Below are 22,494 nucleotides of genomic sequence, written 5' to 3' on the forward strand. Positions count from 1 at the left end.
ACAATAGTATCACTGACTCATACAATGAATCTAGCTTTACACCATTTAAATTCTCCTAATGCCATATTATACAGTCTTCCTATCTTGCCTCAGAGAGTATGTGGGTGGGTTTTCATCCCATTTTAAACATCCACAGAAAGGATGTCAGCTGCCAAACGAATCACCTCAGTGTCTCTTTATGGTCAGCAGGAAAAATTAGATGCTTCAAGGATGTGATTCATTTAAATTCTTTTCGGATGAGAAGAATAACAGCCTACAAGTCCATGTTTTGACTCTGGTGTCTGTAAAGGAAGGCAAGGATGAAAAGTTCAGATGTAGACATCTATGCAAGTAATTCCTGTGCACAGGACCTTGCTGCTTGAGTTTTTCTGAAAGAACACTGACTTTGTTCAGGATGTCAGACAAAATTTGAAACGTGATTCGAGAGACTGAGAATGTCCAGAAGACTTAACAAACTGTGTACTCCTCGTAACTTCTTAAGTGCCATTTCCCTGCAGCTTAAACTTTTAAATACTCAAAGTGATGTGGTCAATAAAGCTAATAATATATGTCATTCTCCCCTAAGAAAACAATTCACTGAATGGCAAATCCTGGTGTGTTCATTTTTGAAGAGTAATATCAAAAGTGCTGACAAAAATAAAGAGCAGTTCATTTTTATAAGGTTTGTGATAACTATGGAAACCACATTCTTTGCAGTGATGAGGCTTTGTTGGAAACGCTGCTTGGGGACAGAAATAGCTAACCAAGATAAATCAGGAAATGCAAAGGAGAAGAGTGAACAAATACTACATGAATCAAATTATTTTATCTCATTAGTGTAAGTACTGCAACTTAGAGAAAATCAGCTCTTCCAGTCTCTGCTGTGCCAGCTCTAGCAAGGAGCCATTAGACTCTTCTGTTAATGCTTCCAGAACTTGTACCCACACCTGAGACGTACTGAATGCCCTTCACTCCCCCAAAGCCAGTCAAAGCTATGGATGCTCACGTCACCACCAGACTAGGAACTTATCATTCTTGCGTTCAGCTGAGATACTCCAGAAATCTGTATCTCAAAACAATCTTTTTTCCTTCCTTATCTGACTATAATAAGCTGCATTTGTTGATACATATAAGCTGCTAATTCATACTTACCCTTTGAAACAGATGCAGAGTATTCTTAATTTCGCTGAATTCTGATTAATTTAATAATTAAATATTCTCGATTTATTATGATTAACCATCATAACCAACCATAAAGCAAGAAGCACTGTGAACATTTCTCTTTTGCACTCTGAAAATTTGACTATTCTTGTTCTTAGTACAATGAGGTAAGAAAAGTAAAAGAAACAGGATGAACCTTTAAAAAAACATTGACAGGAATCTTTTTTCAGTCACTTACTCTGACTGTCATCAGATCCCTCTGGAATATACTTGGAAAGTTCCTTTAATGACAATAACTTATGAGAGATTATTGTAATAAAAGGAAAAATAATAAACAGAAGATAAGGAATCCAGTTATTACTAAATAAGAATTTTTAATTAATACTGACTGAATTATTTATGACAAAAGATTCACTCATATAATTGCAAAGCCTTTCAGAAGACCACAGGCAGCAAATTCATTTATTCACTACATTTTAAAAGTACTTCAGTATATATTCTTCTAATTGCAAACATAAGACCAAACACAGGAAAATTAACAACAACACAACAAAAACAAGCTGAAGAGCGAGAGGACTGCTTTCAAAACAAAAATAATAAATTGCTGTTTAATTATTCAGTAAAATTGTTTAAAACTGCAAAAGTGATGGAACCATTTTTAATGTTTCCATTAACAAGCAGCACGTCTTTGTTCCGATTAGGTTTATTACTGCCAGAAAGGGGCTGTTACTGTCTGAAATCTACTCAGTGCTTCGAATGGCTCTTACAAGAATAGCATCAGATCAGCCTTGGAGAAAAATCCGAAGAAGAACTCGGTCTTTAAATCAACCAAGTAAAACAGGACTTTCAAAGAAAAGAGGGGAGATGGTCAACCCGGTGGTGTCAAGGGGCCAGGATATCTGGAGTGTTGCCTGCTCCACAGGCTCTCAGGTACTTCAGTCTGCCGTGTCTATCAGAGGCTGGTTTGATCTGATCTGGCCACGGACTAGCGCTCGGGCAAAACGCCCGGAGCGGTGCTGGCTGTTCGCCCCTGCGGCAGCTCTGGGGTGCTGAATCCCTGTGGGTGGGCTAAAATGGCCTCTTTTGAACATTCAGCATCTGAGCATCCTCATGACAGTACACGCACTGCGGCACGCAGGAGCACCATGGTCTCGTCCCGAGGATGGGCAGGGACAGAGGACACTGACTAGGCATGTGCTGACAGTGACTCTCTGTGGGGTTTTACAGCACCTGAAAACTGAAGCAGTAGCTTAAAACAGCAAGAAATATCCTGGAAGCCTATTAATTTCCCTTAAACCTGTTCAAGGTGCAGGATGGGGCTTGGCTTGTGTAGGCTGAGAGAGGATGAAATGAATTACAGCTTGCTTGGGATGTTTCCTGTCTGCTTCAAGTTTGGTGGCGGAGGGAGTGATTCAGACAGTACCTGTAATTTAGTCTATCCCAAAAGGAAAATGGGAACAGTTCAGGAGGATTCTTTGAGTTGTAAGTCATGCAGAACAGACTCCCTGTAGTTCAGAAAAAAATGTTGTTGAGCCTCTAGAAAGAGAATGAGTCTACCAGACATTGGACAAACCACTCAGACCACAATCAGGATCCCCTGCTCATCTTTTCTGATCATCGGTTCTGAACTGCAGAAAATAGGTGCTGACAATTTTTTATTACCCCTCTCTATCCTGCTACGAGCATTAGATATATAAAGGCATTGAAACAATTAAGTGTGGCTCCAGCACAAACACACTATGTATACGCTATGCTCAAGGAAACTCTTGTTTTTCTTCACTACAGTTCCAAAGCATCAGATAAAAATTAATTCATGCTTGAACTGATTCAGTCTGAACATCGATGAAATGTCAAACATAGCAGATTTTTGGAACAATGCCCAAGTGAAGGAGCCTACCCAAAAGCTGGCTGCAGTTGATTTAGTTACCACTGAGTCCAATTAGAACCGAAATCTGTCGGAATGGGGATGGGGGTATTTGATTTACTTTGTTATGCGGTAGGAAGTGCTGCTGTTTTTTAGGAAAGCGTCCAAAAGCACAGTAATGACTCTATCCTTAATGCTTTCTTTTTTTTTTCTTTAACTTGCCATTTGCAATCCATTTTTGATTTTGCAGCTATTAATCCGCAATCTTTGCAGCTCATCTGCCACCTTGTGGCCCCGTTGCAGACTTTTCTTGGAGCTGAAAAGGAAGAATGGGTTCTTTAGCAAAACCTCTGCATATGCTCTGCTCTTGCCAACCTGGCAAATACAGCGGCCTTCATTATTATCAGCCTGATTAGCCTTTCATTCAACAGTGTCAAAAATCAGAAATCCAAATATGAAACTACCCAATCCAGCAGGCCATGTCTGAAAACTGTCAATAGATGTTGGTCTGTGAGCCCTGTATATGTGTATATGTGGGAATAGACTCAGTTACATCTATTAAATCGTATAACTGATGCTCAGAAGATATTAATCATATAGCACTATATATACCTATAGAATGATAGAAAATGAGGCTGAAAAAGACCTTGTGAGCTCACCTTGTCTATCTTCTTTTCAAAGCTGAACCAGGTCTAACAGATCGTTCTTGACAGGTATCTAAGCTTTTCACAAAAACTTCAAACAACAGAGATTGCCCAAGCTCCCCAATAAACTATTCAAGTGCTAACTGTCTTACTACTAGAAAGCTGCTCTTCATATTTAAGCTAAATTATTTGGTTTAATCCCATCATTTTCTGTCCTGTCCAACAGGGACATGATGAATAGTTCATTCCTTCCTTTTGCATACATAAAACATTAATGAATTGATATCAGTTTAAATTGTTTCTCGGATATTAACTGATTCTGATATAGATAAATGATGGATATTTACATTAGAATTATCTGGGCCTGAATTATTGACAAATAACCAGGGATTTTGCATGTCCAATTTAAATCTCATTGAAGAGGCTTGATTTCTGAAGTGTCTCTTTGTAAAAATAGGTCTCTGTATAGTGGAAAAAAACCTAGGAAACTAGAAACTGGGACACCAGAAATAACTGGTTGTTTTTGAAAATCTAAAGGCTGATATTGCGAAGAATGAACCAACATTTTTATCTCTTGTTGATAAAAGTTTTAGCTAAAGAGCATCCGGGTGCTTGATTTTGCTATCTTGAGAACTTCCAAAATTACAGTCAGTAATCTGCCCCCCCCGCAAAAAAAAAAATTGCCTCTACTTTTTTATATTTTAGCTCCATTTTGAAAACAAGCTGCTACTCCATCTGCTGCAGCAGAACGTGTTTACAGAGTCAAACTGCATGGTCTACATGCCAATACCATTGTGTGAGCTGCATGATTACTGCTCGAAGACAGATTATATCTACACATCAAAAGGATCCTACAGAATATGCCCATTTGAGGTGTTCATAAAGAACAGTCACTTTTAGAGTTAGTGCCATGCCTATTAAAGGTACTTATGTACATCACTAATATTAAAGACATTCCTCAACCTTATCTGGTTATTTACTGAGATCTGGTTTGATATAAAATGTCACCTGACATACAGTTTCTTTGGCTGAATGGGTGGAAGAAAAATGTACAGCAAAACACATCAGGGAGATGAAATAATTTAACATCCTTTTCAGTCTTTGCTTTGAAATGTCCCTCCCATCACCAGTTCTCTCAAGGGCAGAAATTAAATATACTCTCTGCCTTCTGTCATGTTGCCTATTCATTTTTTTTTTCTCCAGTACTTCAGTCCACATCATCTCTTACTCACACACCAAAAGAAAGGCTATCACAAGATTCTCAGTCATCTACAAACATGGCAATATTGACTTTGGAGACAGAGAGTCCTCCTTGCCTATAAGGTTTGCAGTCCCTTGCAATAGCTATTTCTTAGGCACATTTGAAAATCTTAACCCCTCATCCTCACCAGCCCAGAATAAGTTAAGCCTCGTTCCAGGTTAGTACATGGCAATAGGTGTAAATCATGCTTAGAGCACTCTCTATACCTTTGCAGGCTAAAGCACTGGCCTTATATTTTTGGCCACAAAATTGATTGTAATGGCAAGTGGATTCATTTATTCCTGAACATCTCAAGTGATCAGAAAGCTTTGGCTGCCATTTATTGACACAAGATGAAAAAGTTGAAACTCAGGCCACCACAGAGGGCAACATCTGATACTTCCCATAGACGGTCACTATAATTTTTGACCAGGGGGCAGTGATGGCACATGCTGAAGGTTGTTCTCCTGCTGATTTACTCATGACCAGATCACTGTGCAGGCTGGGAGCAGAGAAAGGCTGCAGAGTTTGAGATAATTTTGCCTATCTAAAGCTGCCGGACATGAAAAGGGTTGAAAAAATACCTGCCACCATTGTGGCAGATGCCTTCCATCTCTCCCAGAGCAAGTCTGAGCGCAAAAATGCAGCTTTTTTTTTTTTGTTGAAGCATCACAAATTGACCTCAGCCCATCTCCATGGACGTGCCTGATGCCCGGGGTTGAGGCTGTCTTCAGCTGCCCTCCGATCTGCCCTGCTGGCTCAGGGGTCCCCGACAACCTCTATAGGGAGGTTCTTCTCTACAGGGAACCACCAGCACGCACAAGCCCTGGCAGTTTGCTAGCACTGGTTCTGATGTTTGTGATGGAGAAGATAAATCCTTTCTTAACACTATGTATGTGCTGGGAACAGAAAGGGAATTGTGCTTGGTGAGGGGTGTTAGGTAAGGGGGCTCAGCTGCTGCTGGCTCAAGGGCAGCCATACGGAGGAAGTAGCAGACTGCGGTCTCCGTCACACTTCAGTCTCTCTGCCAGCCCTGAACCCTGATGCTGCCATTTCCACCGACAGAAAAGCCAGAAAGCCTCTCAGGCAGCATATTGCCCTCAAGCAGGAGGATAGCATTGCAGACTCCTGTAGACACACTGTCTCTTTGTTTTCTGACCATAGAGCATCTAGCACAATGCAGTCCTCCTCAACAACTAACACATGTTTTCCACGAACTACAAGTTAATATATTTACTATAAGTGGGCACTAAGTACAAACTACACTTTGTTGCTTTCCACTTGAAGGGTTTGTGCTGCAAAATAAAACGCTGGTGATCCCTGCTTTAAAAATAACAAGGTGTAACAGGTCCAGCTGCTTCTAAAGTAGAAATATAATCATAGAATCATAGAATCATAGAATTGTTTTGGTTGGAAAGGACCTTTAAGATCATTGAGTCCAACCATTAACCTTAGCACTGCCAAGTCCACCACTAAACCATGTCCCTAAGCACCGCATCTACACATCTTTTAAATACCCCCAGGGATGGTGACTCCACCACTTCCCTGGGCAGCCTGTTCCACTGCTTGATAACCCTTTCTGTGAAGAAATTTTTCCTGATATCCAATCTAAACCTCCCCTGGCACAACTTGAAGCCATTTCCTCTCATCCTATCACTTGTTACCTGGGAGAAGACTGACACCCACCTCGCTACAACCTCCTTTCAGGTAGCTGTAGACAGCAATAAGGTCTCCCCTCAGCCTCCTTTTCTCCAGACTAAACAACCCTAGTTCCCTCAGCCGCTCCTCATAAGACTTGTTCTCCAGACCCTTCACCAGCTCTGTTGCCCTTCTTTGGACACACTCCAGCACCTCAATGTCTTTCTTGTAGTGAGGGGCCCAAAACTGAACACAGTATTCAAGATCCGGCCTCACCAGTGCCAAGTACAAAGGGATGATTACCCTTCAATAATGTGTCATTGCTGTTGAGTTTCAATTTATGAGGTGTGCTACAGCAATCAGGGTGATCCCTGCAACTATGTAGGTCATCATTACCTTCTGAAAATGGAGAACATCCACCTACTCCACCTGTTTGATGGACAGGACTGGTCACTGGGAACAAACACAAGATGCTTAAACACAAGATTGCTTAAACTTCTTGGCAATAGGACTTCACAGAGAGGCTGCAGGAAGAGCCTTTGTGTAAGAAGCAATGTCCACTGTGTTGCAAGGGAGAGACCTGTACTCTGGCTCCTTCCAGATCAGGCAATAGCATGAGTGTGTTGCAGAGGCCTCAGAGCAGTGTCTGTCCCAAATACCTTCCAAGCAGTCCAAAAAACACTCTAATAAGGAATAGAGGTGGCCAGAGTAAGCAACAGAGAAGATATCTTCCTTGTGGCCACTGAAGACAGATTGCAGATGAAGAGCTCAAAAGCAGTGACACTAAACAGGAGAAATAAAAGTATAAGCAAGCTGACCGATGATCATATTCTTATCAAGGATGTCTAAGAAGGAAGAGTCAAGGGAAGATTAAACAAGGTTTGGTAGAGAAGAGGATAAAAGATGGAAAATATTTACCAGGGCCTTTGGAATTGGAAGAGGAAGAAGGAAAAATAAACTTTACAAGCTAGACAATATCCCTGTGGAGCATCTGATGAGATCACAGCTGGGTCCCATGTGCTACTGCTTCTTCAAATTTCTCACTTACATATGTATATAAGACCATCTGCATATATTATTTTCTATTTCAGAACTAGCCCAAAGAGCTCCCTTGAATAATACATTTTTTATCTATACCAATATTTTGAAACAAAGCAGTTCTGCATTATTTGTTCCAATCTGTCTGCAGTTTAAATTATGCCACAGTAGAATGTTTCAACATGAATCGCATTTGAAATATAAAATTGTTTATGCTGGTTTTTTCCTCCTTTCCAATTGAAAACAACCCAATGTACCAGTTGTAATGGATTTTTAAATGCATTTATCATCAAAGAATCTTTCCAAGGAGGAAAACCCAGTAAGTCGAACACAAATGGACCTTCTTTTTAACATCTCCCCATGGTGTGGCTATGTACTGTACAAAATACAATGCCAGAAGCTTACACCCTCTAATTACATTTTCTTTATATTTGTGATGAATTAAATTTTCAGCTTAAAAAAAAAGAACAAGTTCTTTAAGTACCATAATTAAGCACAACATGATTTTCTTCATGTCTTTTTCAACACAGCCTTCCTCCCTGCCATTCATTATGTAGGAAAACCCAAACAAAACTCTTGAGACCATGGAGCATTCCCACTAAAGGACTTGTCTTTTCCCATTAACGAGCCCAAAGATAGTTATTTCTCAAATGAATAGACCCAGAAGTAGCTAAGAACATTCCAAATAACCCAAGTTCAATTGGTTCAAATTTTCATAGAGTGTCAAGCAATGGTTAATTATTTGCCTACCTACCTAGCACAGACACAGCCTTCTGTTTTTTACTGTGAGAGGCACTAAAAGACTCTGTTACACCCATATTTATAATTTCTCTGGATGCCAAAGTGTTGAAGAAAGGCCATATTGTTATTGTGGTGTTGTCTTGCCTCTGGGGAAGCTCTTGCAAGCAGGGATTTTATTTTATGACTTCATTTGAGTGAATTGTGAATGGCTTTGTGGTTGTCTGGAGTGAGAGTTTGATTTGCTTTTTCTGAATATCTCCCTACACAATGAATGCATTATATGAACTTTATTAAGAACGCAAATTAAGAAAATATCTAGATTCCATGCATAGATTTTTCTTTTAGCAGGAATTGATTTGCAAGACTCCAAGATTTACCATTGTTTATGGATAATAAAAAGTATATCTTTGACTTCCCTTAGTGGATGCCTCAATAGAAATGTTTCTTGAATCTGTCCTGTCACAAAATACCCCATCGATTAGTAAACCAGACAAAGGTATGTGGATTTTCAGCTCTAAATTACCCATCCAAGGGCAGTTATGAAAATATTATTAAGCAGAAGATAAGTCTTCATTTCAACTTCGGAATTAGCAACAAAGTATAAATTGCACACCACATCCTCTCAGAAAGTATCAATAATTAGGGAGAATATGGATAAATAGCACCATCAGAACTATTACTTATAAAAAGGGGGTTTGGGCAGGGTTTTAGACACTTCTAAGAAGCAGCTGTAGATGCCAGGAATAGCAAAATTAATCATCTTGGTTGCCCCAGAGAGGTGAGCCACGAAGATGATTAAGGGAGTGGAACATCTCCCTTATGAGGAGAGGCTGAGGGAGCTGGGTCTCTTTAGCTTAGAGAAGAGGAGACTGAGGGGTGACCTCATTAATGTTTATAAATATGTAAAGGGCAAGTGTCATGAGGATGGAGCCAGGCTCTTCTCAGTGACATCCCTTGACAGGACAAGGGGCAATGGGTGCAAGCTGGAACACAGGAGGTTCCACATAAATATGAGGAAAAACTTCTTTACGGTGAGGGTGACCGAACACTGGAACACGCTGCCCAGAGAGGTTGTGGAGTCTCCTTCTCTGGAGACATTCAAAACCCGCCTGGACGCGTTCCTGTGTGATATGGTCTAGGCAATCCTGCTCCGGCAGGGGGATTGGACTAGATGATCTTTCGAGGTCCCTTCCAATCCCTAACATTCTGTGATTCTGTGATTCTGTGAGAGTGGCTGGACTCTTTGAAAGTGTGGTATCTCTTGTAGTAACAACTGTTGTAATAGTTTTATGGACAAGAGGAGAGTAGTAATTTCTCCAGCAAGTCCAAACTGTAAGTCAAACTTATGGTCCTTGCCCCTGTGACCTGCAAACATGTGTTTCATGTGCTGAAGCTCTGTACATCTTGCAACACACAACACTTTCAGTGTTGGCTCCATGGAGAACACAGCAACAGCCTAATTTTACCCTCAGACAGGTACATGCAGCCCTCAAAGGCTTCTGACAGCCTTGCCTGGCCATATCTGAAAATATATTCCAGCTTAAAGCTCCAGCAGCACCTACCGTCTTGCTGTATATTGCAGACACACATACATCCCTGCCAGGAGTCCTGCTACAATGCTGACTGCTGGCTCTGCTTCTGAGGAGGGGTTCCTCAGGATGAAGGACCAGTAAGGCTATGAGGTTAGCAACTAGATAGGATAAGCACTGCTCCAAACCTTCTTTTTTTGAGAAATACACGACTTTGGTATTTTGAGTGTTCACTGTAATAGATGTGCCAGCAGGGAGGAATGTGTTTGTTGGGTGTTTGACTGGCAGGTGTGAAGATGTTATCACTCCAGGCTGATCCACCAGGCATCAAGGAGAAATCCTGAATTCTTGCATATTTCTGATAGGCTTTGGGGTCTTTATGGATCTGGTATTTGTACTCAGATGTTGCAATGTATTACAACAAGAGCACAATGAGGTTGGACTCAGTTCACATGGAAGACACTGTGGAGCATGATGAATAGACTGTCCTAATGCAGATCTTTCTCTGAACACAGACTGTCTTTCTTGAATCAGGTTGTCAGGGCTTAGCCCTGTAACCTTTCTTAACATTCAGAATTTCATAGTTTACGTACAGGACAGAGCAGAGTACATCTCTGGTATATCATTCCTCATTTGCTCTCACTCACAGAACAGTAGTCCAGGAATTTATTTGATGAAGTGACGTTTTACCATGGAATTATGGAAAGTAAGACTGGCAAGGGACCCTTAGACACAGAATCAGAGGGATCTTTGCCATTCCTGACACAAGCTTGTCCACCTTGTCTTTTGTTTAAAAAAACACAGCCGTGATGATTCCTTAATCTCTCCATAAAGACAGCCAGGCTTGATCTGAGAGCATCGGGGGAAGATTCATTGCTGAGAGAGAAAACAAATTGTTAAAATATACCTAAAACTTGGGTAAGGAACCTTAAAAGGAATAACTTTCTTATGATATATTTGTTTTGATTAAAAAATAAACATTAATTGAAATAAAATAAAACCCACAAAATGTCTCTGCAAACAAAACAAAGAAATGGAAATTAATATATTTATAACAAGGATGCAATCAGAGGAGGGCAGTTTCCTAAAGCCTCTTTTTCTATAATCACAGCTGCATGAAATATGTAGGCAAAAGCCCAGTGTTTTTCTCAGAAAACAATTTATATCTTGCTAGGACAGTAAATTACGCTCACTGCTACTTTTGAAAAAAGCTTTAAAGGGAAAGGGAAGAAATCACACATACCAGAGACCTCAGCCTGTCAGTTCTGACTGCACCGGGTGTTGTGCTCTTTGATGTCTTTGCATCTTTATTGCGCCTTTAATATACATTGACTTAATGTGGCAGACAAAGCTTAACTTCTCCTTGAATTTGCTCAACGATGTCTTTGAGAGTAATGGTGCAAAAAAAATCCTCTCCTTCTCCCTCCTCCCATGTATGTGGGGGGTGCATGTATGCGTGCCAGTGTGGGCATATACATGTGCCTCACTTATGCATGTATATAAGTATTTTTTTATGCTGGGGTGCTGAAACAGCTTGTTAACATAAATATCTCAGTGATTTGTTAAGGTACTCGAGTGGCAATAAAAGCCATGTTCTTATAACCTGATGTCTTTTTATTTCAAGAGTGCCCCCACAGGAACTTAATTTGGACCTGATGTTAGCAGAAGCTGAATGCTTAAGAATCTGCTTTTCAGGATTTATTCCTCAGGCATATTTGAAAATCTCACTAGTGATGATGTGCCACCATTTACACATTACCTCGCCAACCTGCTGTAAAGGATCCAGTGAGATTTCCCTGTACTCTGGACAGTATGGGGTCTGCCCATTGCTCGTCAACGTGCATCTGTAATTAAAGAAAAAGCCTTTTTAAAATCTTTAGACCTTAAATTTGCTATGTGGTGAGTATATTAAAAAAGAATTCTTGCTTCCATCCTTTTTTTATTGATACTCTGCCATATGATACTATAACAAAGCTACTTATGCTTTGCAAAATGCTGCACAGTTCTGACCTCAGAAATTTGTGGTAAAAATATGTGCTGAATTGGTGGTGGTGCTTCTGCTGGTAAGGGTGGAGTAAGGTAAATGGCAAAATCTGTAACAGGTCTTTGCTACTTCTTTTCTCACATCATACAAAAAAAGAACAGAACTGCCATCAATATTATTAAGTCATTGCTGCAGCCACTTAATTAGAAACCTCTGCAACTTGCAAGATTTACACCTCTAACTTGCCTCCAGTTATTATTTTGCCATGCAAATGTAAACAATATAGGTGATTATTATTGCAAAATATGTCCACACCATTTAAACTGCCCTGTGCTTTGTCAGTACAGGAGTGACAAGTCCCCTGCACAGTTAAGCTTCACTCTTAAGACAATAAAATAATACAAGACAAAATGCAGGGTAACAGATCAATAGATGGAAAGCCTGAGGATTGCTGACAGAGAAGAAAGGGGGCAGGGGGGGAGAATTTTAAGTGATTTTAGAAAGTACAAAGAGGAAATAAACAGGAAGAGGCAGAATAACAGATGTGTAACACAGGGAAAAGAAACACAGCAAAAGGAAATGTCAGAGGAGTGGAAGCAGTTCAACATGTAAAAGAAAACAGGAATGAGGAAAAACGTAGGCAAGAAAAAAAATTTCCTAACAAATAGTTTAAAAAGGAATGGATCTACCCCGCTAGTCTTCACAACCCTTCTGGGAGAGGCCCAAGAACAGGGATGTTTCCATCCCAATCTGTAAAAATGGTTTACCTCCTTTTTTTCACTCTTCCACGATGAAACCCATCCCAGCCACGCTCAGTCCTACGAGAAAACTGCCCTCTGGTGAGAAATCACCCCCAAATTTGTGACTTACCAATGTAGCTTACTGGTGATGTTTTAGCATTGTTTATTTCCCCAGCTCTATCACACTGTCGTAAAATTGGGACCACCTCCCCTGTTCTCTATGGAGAGCATAACCATAGTATGGGTAAAACACTAATTTAGCATCACAAGCAGAGAGGAGAGCTTCACATCCGTTCACTCCAATATGGTGCTAGGGAAGCCTTACAACACTGTCAATTGGCAGAAAAGTGGAACGGTTGTCAGGGGACAGATTATTTTGTTATGTTTTGCTCTTACACTATTGCACATAGTGAGTAGTCTCGAACCAACGAAACAAGACAGTCAAATTCTAGGTTAAACACTTCCTTCCAATCAATAAGATACCTTTGTCTGAAGTCAGGCTGATGTTTTCTGAAAACACCGCTTGATATGCTTCAGGTCATGATCAGCCACATTATCAATCACTCAGTTCAGATGCATTTCCTCACCTCAGACCATGCTGTGATCATTAGAATCAAATATTCAGAAATCATTACAAAGACAAATCAAAGTAAACCCATTCTTGTATGGGAAGAAATCCCAGGAGACCAGTAAGATACAACAGTTATCTGCCAAGAAAATGTGAAAGGACAGATAACACAAAGGAAAGTTTCTGCGAGAGGAAAACATGGGAATTGGAAGATACTGGCTTTTAATTTTTAGGTTTGACAATTTCTTAGTTTTTCAATGTTTTTTCCCCACATTCAAGGTAGCCTTACCTATCTTTTGGCACAGCAAGCCAAACCCAGATGAGGGTTATAATTCTTTCTCCTAAGAGACCACTTTCCATCACCCTCATGTCTGGCTCCTGTCAATGCATGAAGAGACAATAGTCCTCGTAGACCTGTGCAGCCCTTTGCACTATGGACAGAGGGAATGGATCTGCGATGGTTCAGGTCTTTCTTGTTAGACCCAGGTTGCTCACAGACAACTGTCCCATTAGACCTTCCCCAGCAGTGATATACAGTCCCTGTTCTCTCTCTGTCATCTCCCCATCCTGATCAGTGTTTCGTTGAAGGAACTGCAATAGTATGATATACACTAAAGTATTAAATAATTCATAATGAACAATTCTGCAGTTCCTATAGACCACAAATAAGCAAAAGAAAGGTTTCTGATGATTTTTCAAGATTAGCAGCTGTGTCCTAGTCAAGGCAAAGAAAGACTGGAATGATGTCTAGAGATGGAAACTCCCAGGTCACCCATCCCAGCCATGTCTGGCATCTATCCTCAGAGTGAGATGAGTTCACAGCCATACTTCAGGTCTCAGTGCTGTCTCTGGATGTTCCTGCAAGTGATAAAGTCAACCCGTTTCTACAGCACATTGTGCTTTCCTAGCAAATGTGAACTTGGACCCAACAAACTGTGACTTTTGTGCCCTGAGAAGGGGCTACGTCAGTTCAGGAGTCTTTTTCCTAGGGACAGAGCCCAATTCTCTCAGAAGGCCAGAGACAGAAATTGCTGGAGACAGACGAAATGAAAACTGTAGACTTCTCTTCTGATTTGCAAGCTGGAGAATGAATGTTCACATAAAAAACTCTGACTCTCTCTTTCCCATTAGCAGCTGCACTGTAGTTTCTGGAACTACAAAACTGTTGCTATTGCCAACTTATGATCTTGAGAGACAGAGGCCTAACAAGAGCCGAGATGACTGGGCATAACCCAGTAATCTCTGACCACATGGGACCTGCCAATGGGATATAGGAGGTAAGGGGTGTTATTGTACCCAACTTCAGACATCTATAGTATAGACACTGTGAAGGTGAACCACTGTCTCTTAGCTCCCTTCCCAGTAGATGGAGAGAAAAAGATATGACATATCTGATTTCACGTAAATATCTACTGTAGGAGGACGCAGATCTTATCCTGTACTATACTGACACCACTACCCTGGGCAGCTTCAGTCAACTGTCTCATCTGCATTTCAGTGTCTACACTGAGTCACACATATCCTACCGCGCGTGGCTAAGTTACATATAGACATGGCAATTGCTAGTCTGTGCCTCAAAGATGCCTTCTCCCCATTTGCCATCTTCGGAATGGCAGGAGAAACAAATAAGGTAAAAAATGCACATCACTGTAGGCAGTATGTTTCTTGAAGGAGAATTAAAAATCCATATGAATTATAGAACATAGGAATGAGCTACTATAAATTCATCTGAGGTACCATTAAAGCCTTAGCAGATAGCAAGATTGCTTCACCCTGAATTCTCATTGTACTTAAACAATTTTTAACGCAAACGACACCTTGTATAATCACTTTCTTGCAAAGTTGGATTCTGGTTTTAGGGATCAAGTCTCATACACACCAGGAGGGAGGACTGGGGAAAATGAGATCTACAAGGACGTATGGGAGGAGCCAAGCCCTAATTTTTAAAAGCTCCCTGCTGGAAGGGACTCAACACTCTCAGTGCTTATGGGAGACCACTGAAGCTGGGTCTACTTTCTGTGGCTCCCACAAGGCACTCAGGACCCTAGGGGGAAAAGCATTTGATAGATACATTTTACGTGAAGGATATCTGAGATGGAAAACTGCAGCATCCAACTAGCCTCAGCAGACCAGTAGCAATGAGAAAAAGACTTCTCCTGAGTGCCTTGTGCATTGGACTACATGTGCTCAGGGTTGAAAAGCATTTTGATCTCCAGATTAAGACATAACATCTGGCATTTGAAGACAGAGGATCAGGCACACATTTACACCAGCCAAGAATCTGTCCCTAAAGTCCAAATTAAGCCCACAGTTTCCCCAACAGAACCAGAAGTAATTACAGATTTTAAAGACACCTATTTTTAGTGCAAAGTGGTAGCATGAGCTGGAATGCCCTGGAAGAACTTTCAGGGAATATTTTTCATGTGTTTTTAAATTGTATTATATTATGTTATATTACTGCATTCCATTAATATATTTAAGCTTTTAAATGTGTTCACCGAAATTTGAAAAATAAACTGTACATGAAGATTTTAACTAAGGAATAGGTGGCCAAATATGGCTCACCAAGCTGGACTGAGGTTGCTCTCACTACTCTGGCTATCTGAAAGTCCACTCTTGGGTTCCTTGAATAGCTGTTGGGGGGAGGGGCACCTTGACAGAGCTGTTCAGCCCATCTTAACGTAGATGTCATAGAATCATAGAATCACAGAATGGTTTGGGTTGGAAGGGACCTTAAAGATCATCTAGTTCCAACCCCACCTGTCACAGGCAGGGACACCTTCCACTAGACCAGGTTGCTCAAAGCTCCATCCAACCTGGTCTTAAACACTGCCAGGGAGGGGGCAGCCACAGCTTCTCTGGGCAACCTGTGCCAGTGTCTCACCACCCTCACAGTAAAGAATTTCTTCCTAATATCTAATCTAAATCTATCCTCTTTCAGTTTAAAAGCATTACACCTCGTCCTGTCACTACATGCCCCTGTAAAAAGTCCCTCTCCCACTTTTCTGTAGCCCCTTCAGGTACTGGAAGGCTGCTAGAAGGTCTCCCTGGAGCCTTCTCTTCTCCAGGCTGAACAGCCCCCACTCTCTCAGCCTGTCTTCATAGGAGAGGTGCTCCAGCCCTCTGATCATCTTCGTGGCCCTCCTCTGGACTCGCTCCAACAGCTCCACATCCTTCTTATGTTGGGACCCCCAGAGCTGGACGCAGCACTGCAGGTGGTGTCTCACGAGAACAGAGCAGAGGAGGAGAACCACCTCCCTCGACCTGCTGGCCATGCTGCTTTTGATGCAGCCCAGGATATGGTTGGCAGAAGAATGCCAGAAGAATGGCAGAAGAATCCGCAGGAATTTCCTTTGTAGAATAAATGAGGTTTTCTACATGGGGTATTTTCCAACACATGAATCATACTGTGATTGTATAGAGAGCATGACAGGAATTCATTTCAGCTAATACTATTTAGCTCGGCTAGTTGTCTAGCCTTCCACTATAATTAAAGGAAAGAGAGACACCACTTGAGAGTAATACATGCCCCTCGCTCAGACACTGCTGTTAAGACAGGATGAATTACCTTCTCGGGATGCTGCTCACTCCCTGACAGCTTCAGTAGGACCATGATTTCAGTGACAGCCCCTGGACATGAATACAGCACAAACAATATTCTTATGCTTTAATGTAGAGTACAACCATAGCTGCCCTGTTACTAGTGGATCTGGAGCCTCTGGTATTTTGCTGGGAATACAGTCCCTTGTCAGAGAGGCAATAAACCACTCAAATGCTGAACTGGACCCTGACTGCAGCTGCTGAAATACTCACAAATCAAATGGTTGAGCTGTTTGCTAGGTCTGGGGAGGAGTAACCCAAACATTCTCCCCTTAAATCTAATTACACTCAAACAAATACACAGATGCATGCAGTTTTCAAGTACTCATTTCTCACAGACCGATGAATATTATCCCACGTTATTTTCTCCCCTCCGAAGAAAAGGTTAAGCACCCATTTGATTGACAGGCAACCCAGCCAGAACACCAGAGTAATCTAGAAATATGAGCAGGGAGCATTTAGCAGTGTATTGTAAAGCCATGCCTAAAAATGTAGGCATAGAAGTGCACTTGAAAGACACTGAGGTGAATCAGACATCCAGCAATTACATTGTACTTAAAATGAGTGAGAAGGTTGCTGCTGGGAGGTCATGAGAGATCACTTTGTCAAGCAGTGTTAAATGAAGCAGTTGCCTTGTGTCTTTCTTCGGAGCTGCTCTGTGAAACACAGCATCTAGTAATTTAAAGGTGACATGAAGAATAAGGCAGAGAGTTTTAGGAAGAAAAGCCTGGCCATGTCCATTTGCTTTCATTTGCAATGGCATGGGCAAGAAAAGATAAAAGATGACTTTGCATGTAAGTCAGCGCACCTCTGCACGCTCCAGCTCTGCCGAAGGGTGAAGAAGGACTCTGCGGGTCTTGTGCAGGATCTTTGCACAGCAGTGGGACTTGATTGCATGCACTGAGGTTTAATTCTGGTATCCACTGATAGGCAGAGCAGCCTGGATGTTGAAGATGTCCCAATTCCTCCACTGTAGGTATGATGCTATTATCAAAATCATGATGCAGCTTATATTATAAATACCATTGTATATGGAGTGAGACATTCAGGACATACAAGGACTGCCCTGGTGTTTCTGCCCCCAAAATGTGTTTTCTCCAACATTTTCATCTGAGCTCAGCATTTTTCCTGTCTTCCTTCAGTCTGACCGTTCCCAGCATGTGACAAGAGAGCAGCAGATAGAAGGTCTCCCTTATACACTGAATGAGATGTTCATCTGAAAAACAGCTTGATCATACCACTCTCCTGCAACCTTGATGTGAAGCACCAGCTGCAGTTCCTGTGTGGTGTGGTGTGGTCTGTTTTGGCTGGTTCCCTGATCCAGCTATGGATTTGCTGACCCTGTGTCCAATATTCTGGGCCTTCCAAAAATTTTGGTGTTCCCCAAGTGTCTTCTTCTGCATGCAGTGCAGTTATATTTAATCTTCCTTCATCAAACAGCAGCACACAAGTGCTTGGCACTATTTTCCTTGGAATAACACATATACATATTGTAGCGATAGCCATTGCCCCAAGAGGCAAGAATCTGAGTGCTGCTGATTGCTGTGAGAAAAAGAAGTGCAGTGTGAAAGTTACACTCCAGCACAGCTTAGCATATTTAAACACCACTAACTTTATGTTGAATACTCACAGAGCTTAAAAAGCCCCACAAGTGCTGAGCTGAACCCCTAGTTTGTCCTTTGTGACTGCGGTAAGAAGCACACGACAGCATTTGCCCTTTAGTGGGATTTCAAAAGCCTTTAGAAGCCTTTAATAAAAAAAATACAATCAACCGAAAATAAAGCTGCACTTTCAATTAACGAGGACAATTACTTCTAATTGTAAAGCTCATACATTTTTCAAAAGAAGAGATACCATTTTGCCTTAATTGCTAGGTGCATTGAATAGGCAATTAAAAACGCATTAAATTTGGACCCACAGATAACAAGGAGCAAATTTCTGTCCCGAGCAGATTACAGTTGTGAATGTGTATCCATTTTCAGTTTAAAACCAATAAAGGGGCTCCCTGGGCATATTTCATGGTTTCTCCATTATTGTCACTGCAGATAAGATATCAGCATTTCCATTACAAACAGCTGATTTTTAGGGGGAAGTGACTATTTGTTCCTGCAGAGAAGTGTGCCATCACCCAGCCCAGGAGATCTGGGTCTGTGTTGTTTTAAAAACATTGGGTTGCTTGGGCTCCCCTTAGCCATGCAGCGGCTGCCCTCTGAGGTCTGGGGGGTGAGCCCCAGCAATTAAACAGTGGTGGGGACAGTGTTGGTTCTGAAGTACAGATGCTCTAAAGGGAATGGGCTCCCTAACAGAAATATGCCCCTTTACCCCACACACACTGATGTATTCTCTTAACCTGCTCGAGGGACTAGCTCACAACTGCACAAAATTGATAGAAATAAAGAATTCATGTGATTTCTCACATTTTCCTCTGTTCTCACTCCTGCAAAGCACATCAGCCAGATTTACAGAGGAACTTGCTACCCCTTGAACTGAAGCAGACGAGCTCTGGAGAGCCATGTTTTTTCCTGCTACATAGCATCATCATGGGACAAATTTACATGTGAATCCATTTGTGTTGCTATTTATCTGCAAACCAAGAATGACATATGCAAAACAACAGTCACAGCTGAATGTACTTTGCAAACTAGGATAGCTTCTGTATTCCAACTCCGTTCTTGTTGTTAATTTAAAACCTGCCTCTCTCCAACATCCTTTCTCAGTTAAAGAAATTAAGGCTCTCAGAGGGCACTAGTAAGAAATACAATTAGTAATTCCCAGAGATTAGTAAAGGCGGAAAGGATGTTAAGTGTAAGATAGCCTCCAAGACCAAAAGTTATGGCTGTCCATCACTCCAGCCTACCATGCTGCAGGAGTAGCAGAGCGGTAGAAAGGTACAGTCCAGGCCTTGCTCATAACAAGTGTTCAAAACAGCATTCAGAACAGATAATTGAAGATCCAGACTGCTGTCTCTGAACTTTCCCCAGCATTAAAGCTAACGTGCATTAGAAAATTATTCTAGTTATTTTTCTGTTCATGCAGCCCGGTGAATTTTAGCCATGCCTAAAGTTAACAGGTGACATTACTATACAAAGGACTTTCAAAGTAAAAACAAAACAGTAATGGCCTTTTTTTCTTTTGTTAGATCTATGCTCAGGAAAGCACAAAGCACATATTTCATTTATTCCCTTATTCCATCAAGACGTCTTTACTTGAACTGCTTTCATGCCTGGAGCTAAGACAGCAGAGAGCTGACTAGAAATAAGACTGATCAGATGCTTAAAGGTAAGCCTATCTAAGCACCTAGCTGATTTGGGGCCTCTAATGAAATCAGTTGTGGAAACTTAATTCATTAGGCTTTAGACTTTATTGATTTCTTGCCAGGAGAATTTATAGAGTCACAGCTCACAACTGCATACAAAGATTCTTGTAGAACTAGTAGAAGAGTGAAAGACAGTTAGAAAGGGTCCTTGTGTTCATGGATGAGCAACTCTAGCTCCTGCCTGTCTCCCTGAAAGCTCATTTAGCTCTCCAGGAGAAGAGTTAATGATGTGAACCCAGGAAGTGCTCACAGATCAGTCTTACCTAGGTCACAGTAGGGGACTAACCCATTTAATAGGATATTATTGGCTGGAGCTGTGAGAGCTGAGACAACAGACCGAAACAGAGCAGGGAGAGAGAGCAGTGGGTTTGCTTCAGGGACTCTCTGACCAGTCCCATGAAAGTATTGCTGCAAGTATTGCTATAATATGAGTCTTTACAAATACAAATAATGTTGCTTCTCAAGCCCTTTTGCACAGCTCTGCATTTTAAATGCTTTCTTTCTGTAACATCCAAGGCAAACTTCATGCTGATGGTCAGAACAGTTTCTGTACAAATGAGAGCTTTGATAGTAAAAAGCCCTAATTTATTTATTCATTTAACAGAGAGACCTAAACTTTGGCTTGTTTTGCTAGATGGCACTCATGGCATTGTCCCCCCTCTTTGCTGATGACTGCCCTACTTTGCACTCTCTAACAAAGGACGTTGTTCATTTTGCACTTTACAGCACCCATCCCAAAAGTTCCCAGGTGCCATAACTAACTGAACCAGCAGCTCCCTCTGAGCACCTCAAGAAATTGATAATGGCAATGCAGCCAACCTGGAGGGACAGTGTGGTGACATCTGAGTTGCTTTCAGTCCCAGATGTTGATGGTCAACCCAAAAAACTGCCCAGGAAGCAAAGCTTGTCCACACTGTGCAGGGTGTCACCCTGCTGTGTTAGTTGCTGGCTCTGGCTGACTTTGGTATCTACAATGCTGCTTCTGAAAGGAAGATCCCGTGATTTCAGAGCCACTGCTTCCAGCCACCATCTCTCAAGATCCACCTTCCAGCAGCTAGATCTCTCCCAGAGAGACTTAGAAACTCAGTGTCACATGGAAATCAGGACTCTGAAGTCAGGTCTGATTCACCTGAGAAGCAGAAAGAAGAAAATCCTTCACCTAATGATGGGAAGCTGGGAGAAGTTCTGGCCTGATGGATGGTCAGGGGAAACCTGGGTGTGCAGAAGGGCATTACAGCTCTTGGTGTTCCCCTTGGCTGCCCCAGCTTCCCCAGCCACCAGCCCCAGGGCTGTTAAGCGTTGTCAAGCTGTGCAAAGGGAGGAAGGAAAATAATAAATACTAATAACAACTGTTATGAACGAGCTGTGTAAACAAGGAGAGGTGATATTACTGAGAAGGCTCGCTAGGGCTCCAATGCATTTGGGCTCTGCATCCATGATATTTCTCATCATTTTGTGTGTAAATAGATAGATACAGCACAGGTGAAGAAAGAGAATTGCAGAGCATCAGACGCAGAGCAGGTCAGTAGAACTGGTTCATCAGAATAGAAGGCATTTGAGGCAGTCAGCTTCTCTGACTTTTCTGATCAGAATATTTTTATATCACTGCTTCCAAATTTTGAAAAATACCTGACTTCACCTTTACGAAAACTATTTCTTTAAAAGCATCAAGTTTGGCAATTTTAATTAATTGATACTCATATTTATGTATATACATATTTAAAATATGAAAATAAAAATTAAACAGCTTGATTGAAAAGATTTGAATGGTTTTGTGTTTGAAAGGTTTTAGAGACTGGAATTTGGCTTTTTTTCCAGATTACAGGTTTGCAAATTTTCAGATTTTAACTTGATGGTAGGAAAACCCTGAAATCTTTTTAGTTCTGACAAATTGCTAATCCTCAATTCATTACCTACTCACCCTAGATGGGCAAACTCAGGTTAAAAAATGAAAGCTGGACTTGAAATAGAATACGTCTCTGTGCAATCAGAGAAAGGGCAAATGCTGAACCTCTTGTTTTGCATTGCATTTGCATCTTGTGTTCAAAAGCATTAGTATAAATGAGGATTTTAAAACACTGAATTTGTTTATACATCTGAAAAAAAATCCTCCAATACTAAGGTGGTGAAAAAAATTTTAGTTGCCTGAAAAAAAAAGTTGCTTTGTACAATATTAAAATATTCCATGTACAGCAAGCTGAGTAGACCAAGTGAATATTTCATAGTGGGAGTGTGAGATGCATACATATGATGCATTACATCAGGGAGCGCTAAGATGTATTTATAATTTGAAGGACTTTAGAGACTGAAGTGGCTTCAGTGTGGAAGACGAGATACCAATAAAAAGGGAAGCAATCTTGAAGAGAGCTGTGCTGCAGTACCAGGAAAGCAAGGCAGCAAAAGATAAACTGTGACCACTGGTGCATACTTAGTTGTCTGCCTTTATAAATAT

The sequence above is a fragment of the Nyctibius grandis genome, chromosome 7, assembly GCF_013368605.1.
Source record: "Nyctibius grandis isolate bNycGra1 chromosome 7, bNycGra1.pri, whole genome shotgun sequence".
Classification (NCBI taxonomy): Eukaryota; Metazoa; Chordata; class Aves; order Nyctibiiformes; family Nyctibiidae; genus Nyctibius; species Nyctibius grandis.